The sequence below is a fragment of the Rhincodon typus genome, chromosome 3 (genome assembly GCF_021869965.1).
Source record: "Rhincodon typus isolate 14 chromosome 3, sRhiTyp1.1, whole genome shotgun sequence".
NCBI lineage: Eukaryota > Metazoa > Chordata > Chondrichthyes > Orectolobiformes > Rhincodontidae > Rhincodon > Rhincodon typus.
This window is the reverse complement of record NC_063334.1, coordinates 22,746,312-22,752,311: the sequence shown is the minus strand read 5'-3', so window position 1 is coordinate 22,752,311 and position 6,000 is coordinate 22,746,312.

Sequence of the window (6,000 nt, the reverse complement as noted above, 5' to 3'; positions counted from 1 at the left end):
AGCTGCAATATCTGCAAGTGAAAACCATGCTGAATTTTCATCCTGCCTCAAGTTGGGTAAACAGACTATTGTTAAGATTGGTAGACCATCACTGGAACTGACAGTTTGTTGATCGAACTGATGATATAACCACACCAGACCTCGTTTCTCCAGTTGTCAGTTATTTATGACTGGAGTAGAATTAGCCTGCTGAGACTTGATGACAACTCCTTGACAACACAATGCTGGACTGTTAACCATGAGCCTGCAGTGCTAAAGAATAGTTTCTGGTTCTTCTTATCCAGTGTGGAGCTGAGAACTAAAGTGATGTGATGCTGGTGTGGATTGGTCACTAAGCACTCAGCAATAAAAGTCTATACCTGGATATTGTAAATGTTGGTGATCCACATTTATTTTTAAATTACAGAGGCAGGGAGTCTTGGGAGGAGCCTCTGAAAAATCTGCTTGTGGGCTACAGATTTTTGGTTGAGAACTTCTGCATTACATCACTTAGAATACTGTGCACAAATCTGGTTTCCATATTATAAAAAGGATGTGAAGATATAAGATAGGTGAGGAAAAAAAGATTTTAAAAAGTGATGCCAGAACTAAGAGGTTATAGCAATCAGAAAAAAGGTTGAAGAGGTGTGTGAGTAAGATATACAGGAGTCATTTCATTTCCCGAGAATCAAAATTTAGAGGCTATAAATATAAGATGAATATTTATAAATCCAATAAGGAATTCAGGAGAAACGTCTTCACCCAAAGAGCGGTGGGACTGTGGAACTTAATACCACATGAAGTAATGAAGGTCCCTGGCTTAGATACATTTACGGGGAGTACAAGTGAAAGGAGATGGGAAGAAGGGAAAATAATAATGTGCTAATTGTGGGAGATGACATGCAGGAAGCTCAAGTGGAGTATAAGCAACAGCACAAACCAATTGGACCATATGGTTTCTGTCAGTGCTGTAAGTTTTATGTGATCATCCAAAAAAACTTGCATTTACATTGCATCTTTAATGAAGTAAGGTCCCATAGCAGTTCAGAAGAGCATTATGTGAAAAAAGACACTAAACCACAAAAGATATCAGGCTGGAGGACTGGAAACTTGACAAAAAGGTGTTTTTATTTAGATAGTAAAGGAAGAAAATGTGAGAGAGATTTGGAGAGGAATTCCAGAGTTTGGAATCAGTTTTGAGGAAGGGTCATCGGACCCAAAACGTTAACTGTTTTTTACCTTCACAGATGCTGCCAGACGTGCTGAGTTTTTCCAGCGACTTCATTCTTGTTCCAGAGTTTGGAGCCCAGGCATCTGAAGACATGGCTGCAGTTGTAGGGCAATGAAATTTGAGGATGTTCACAAGGCAAGGTTTGAAGGACTTGTAGAGCTGGAAAAAATTATGGAGACAAGGAGAGGTGAGGTCATGGAAAAATTTGAAAACAGTGGGAATTTTAAAACAGAAATATTGCTTCAGTATAGGTCAGCAATTACAGGAGTTCTTTTATTGAGTAATTCTAATAATTTTCTTCGCTTAACTTTTTATCAGGCCTCCTTGTGCCAGTCACATTCCCAACTTAGAGGGATGAGAATTTCCTTCCAGGCTTCTCTAAATGTTGTGGAACTGGTCACCATGAGGAGGTGGTATGTTTGATGGTTAAGTGACATCTCTCTTTTCTGCCTTTAGTTATTCTATTATTAATCAATGACAGCAATTGTGAAGAATGTGCTCAAGATGGTTTTTCCCTCTTTGCAATTCATTGCTTTGTTAAAAAGACCAATTTTACTGTTTGATATATACGAGAGACTACAACAGGCAGTTTGTGTAAGCCAACCCTTTTCTAAATCGATCTAGAATGACAGAACTACATAAGAACTGGATTGCCAGTTATATTTCTCATTTGATAGTTAGCTTTACTGCTCACTACAGAACCCCATTTTACATTTCCAAGAGAGAGTACCTACCTAAGGAGTCGGAACTTGATCGGGAACCCCGTAGCAGGAGCCGAACATGTGGGTTGTGTTCTGCAGTGGAATGATTGTGGGCTGGAGTGACGTTGGTGGCAAGAGCAGGCTAGTGAGTCAGCATCAGCAGTTGGCGATGAGAGCGGGCCGGTGAGGTGGCAGCAGTCGGCGGTGAGAGTTGGCCAATGAGGGTAAAAACTATGGAAATACAGAATCAGGCTATAAAGTTATTGAACTTGATGTTGAGCCCTAGAGACTGCAGGGACCCCAGTGAAAATGAAATGTTGTACTTCGAACCAGCTCTGAGACTTGCGGCAACACTGCAGTAGGCCTGCAACAGAAATGTTAGCTAGGAAACGTAGTAGTGTGCCGAAGTAGCAGGCAGTTGGAAGCTCTGTGTCATTTTTGTGGACAGAATGTAGTTGTTCAGCAAAATGGTCACACAGTCTGCATCATGTCTCCTGAATGCCATAGAGTAATACGGCATGGAAACAGATCCTTCAGTCCAACTTTTCCATGCTGACCAGGTTTCCCAAACTAAACTAGTCCCACGTGCCTGCATTTGGCACATAACCCTCCAAACCTTTCCTTTTCATGTGCCTGTCCAAATGGCTTTTAAATATCAAAACCGTACCTGTATCTACCACTTCCTCTAGCAGTTTATTCCACATATGAACCACCCTGTGTGTGGAAAAAGTTGCCCCTCAAGTGCCTTTTAAAACTTTCCCCTCTCACCTTCAAATTTGAATTTCCCTACCCTAGGGAAAACACCTTTGCTATTCACCTTATCTATACTCTTCATGATTTTATAAACCTCAACCTCCTCCAGGGAAAAAAGTCCCAGCCTATCCACCCTCTCCTTATGACTCAAATCCTCTAGTTCTGGCAATGTCCTTGTAAACCTCCTCTGCACCCTTTCCAATTATCATTCCTATAGCAGGGCGACCAGAACTGTATTCGGTATTCCAAAATGGCCTCAAAAGTGTCCTTCGCAACAAAATGACATTCCAATTCTGATACTCAGTACTCTGATCAATAAACGCAAATGTGCCAAATGCCTTCTTCATCACCCTGTCTACTTGTGACGCCACTTTCACAGAACTGAACCCCTAGGTCTCTCTGTTCAACAACACTCCCCAGGGCCCGACCAGTAACTGTGTAAGTCCTGCCCTGGTTTGTCTTACTAAAATGCAACACCTCGCATTTTTCTAAATTAACATCCACCTGCCAATCTTTGGTCCATTGGTCCAGCTGATCAAGATCCCATTGTACTTTTAGATAGTCTTTTTCACTGTCTACTGTACCACCAATTTTGGTGTCTTCTCCATACTTACTAACCATGCTTCCTATGTTCTTATCCAAATCATTTATGTGAATGACAAACTGTGGACCCAGCACTGATCCCTGCAAAACACCGCTTGTCACAGACCTCCATGTCTGAGAAACAACACTCTACCAACACCCTCTGTCTCTTACTGTCAAGCCAATTTTGTATCCAAATGGCTAGCTCTCCCTGGATCCCATGTGATTTAACTTTACTAACCAGTCTACCATGTGGAACCTTGTCGAAGGCCTTGCTAAAATCCATGTTGACAATGCCTGCCACTCTGCCCTGATCTATCTTCTTGGTTACGTCCTGAAAAAAACTCAATCAACTTTGTGAGATATGATTTCCCACGTGCAAAGCTCTGTTGATTATCCCTAATCAGTCCTTGCCTCTCCTAATATATGTAGATCCTGTCTCTCAGCATCCCCTCCACAACTTACCTAATACTGACGTAAGATTTTACCGGTCAATAGTTCCCTTGCTTTTCCTTGCAACATTTCTTAAATAAAGGGACAACGTTAGCCACCCTCCAGTCTTCCGTCACCTCACCTGTGGCTGTATATGATACAAGTATCTCTGGTGCCACAATGTCCTGGGATACACTTCATCAGGTCCCGGGGACTTATCTACCTTTATGCATTTTGAGACCTCCACCATCTCCTCTTCAGTAACATGGACTATTCTCAGGATATCAATATTAATTTCCCCAAGTTTCCTAGCTTCCGTATCTTTCTCCACAAATACCGACTTGAAATATTTGCTTAATGTTCTACCCGTCTCCTATAGTTCCACATATGAGGCAGCCTCCTTGATCTTTTAGGGGTCCTATTCTCTCCCTAGTTGCTCTTTTGCCTTTAATGTACTTGTAGAATCTCTTTGACTTCTCCTTAACCTTATCTGCCAAGGCTATCCTCTTTTTGCCCTCCTGATTTCCCTCTTAAGAATGCCTCTACTCCCCCATACTAAAGGGAGTCACTTGATCCAGCTGTTTATACCTGACATATGCCTCCTACTTTTTCTTGACCAAAGCCTGAAAATCTCTAGTTATCTATCCTTGTCCTACCATCCTTGTCCCTCATTCAAACAGGAACATACTTCTTGTGAGCTCTCATGTCACTTTTGAAAGCTACCCACTCGCCAGTCGTCCTTTTATTTGCAAACAGCCTACTCTAATCAACGTTTGAAAGTTCCTAATACCATCAAAATTGGCCTTGCTCCAATTTAGAACTTTAACTTTTATACAACACCTATCCTTTACTATAACTATTTACAAACTAATAGAATTTGGTCACTGGTCCCAACGTGCTCCCGCACTAACACCTCAGTCACTTGCCCTGCATTATTTCCCAAGAGAAGGTTGAGTTTTGCTCTTTCTCTAGTAGGTGCATCTACATACTGGTAAAGAAAATTTTCTTGAGCACATTTAACAAAGGTCTCCCCATCCAAGCCTATGACACTATGACAGTCCCACTCAATATTTGGAAACTCAAAATTCCTTTCCCTCTGTAAAGCACGATTAATCTGACAGATTTCTGAGAGCTCCCTACATACTTGCTCCTTAACTTTCCACTGACTATTGAGGGCCTATAGTACAATCCCATTGAGGTGATCATCCTCTTCTTATTTCTTAGTTCCACCCACATGGATGATTCCCCCATAAATGCAGCAGTGATGTTTTCCGAAATCAAAAATGCCACTCCCCTCCTCTCTTGCCTCCTTTTCTATTCTTCCTATAGCATCTATACCCCATAAATACAGCAGTGATGTTTTCTGATATCAAAAATGCCACTCCCCTCCTCTCTTGCCTCCCTTTCTATTCTTCCTATAGCATCTATACCCCTGAACATTGAGCTGTCCCTCCCTTAGCAATGTTTCTATAATAGCTATGATATGCTAGTCACATATGGTGAACAACAAATAAAGTTGACTAGATTGATTGAAGTACAGGTAAATCGCAGCTTCACCTGGAAGGTATGTCTGGGGTCTTGGATGGTGAGGAGGGAAGAGGTAAATGGGTAGGTATTACACCTTCTGTCGTTTCATGGGAAGGTGCCAAGGGGTGTGAGGAGATTTTGGGAATAGAGGAGGAGTGTATCAGAGTGTCCTAGAGGGACTGATCCCAGTGGAATGTTAACAAGGGAAGGGAGGTGAAGATGTGTTTGGTCGTGTCACCCTGTTCGAGGTGACTTAAATGGCAGCTTACAATGCGGAGGCTGGAGGCGTGGGAAGTGAGGACCAGGGAGACCCTATTATTGTGGTAGGGAAGGGAAGGATTGAGGGCAGAAGGGCGGGAGATAGGTCAAACATGACTAAGGATCCTGTTGACCTAGGTTGAACATGATTAAAAGACCCTGTTGACCACAGTATTGGGAAATCTCGGTTGAGGAAAAAAGTGGACATTTCTGAGGACCCTGCTGTGGAAGGTGATATCATCAGAACAGACCCCACATGGGCCCCAATTCTGCCTGTCTCTTTGTGGGGTACATAGAACATTCCTTGTTCCAGTCCTACTCAGGTTCCTCCTCACAACCCTTTCTCCAGTACATTGATGACATCATCAGTGCTGATTCCCTCTTATTCTGAACTGGAAATATTCAACTTCTCTTCCAATTTCTACCCTGTCCTCACATTCACTTAGTCCATCTCTGACTCCTCCCTTTTCTTGACATCTCTGTTTCCATTTCTGGGTTAGGCTGGCCACCGATAGACCCTACAAACCCACCAATTCC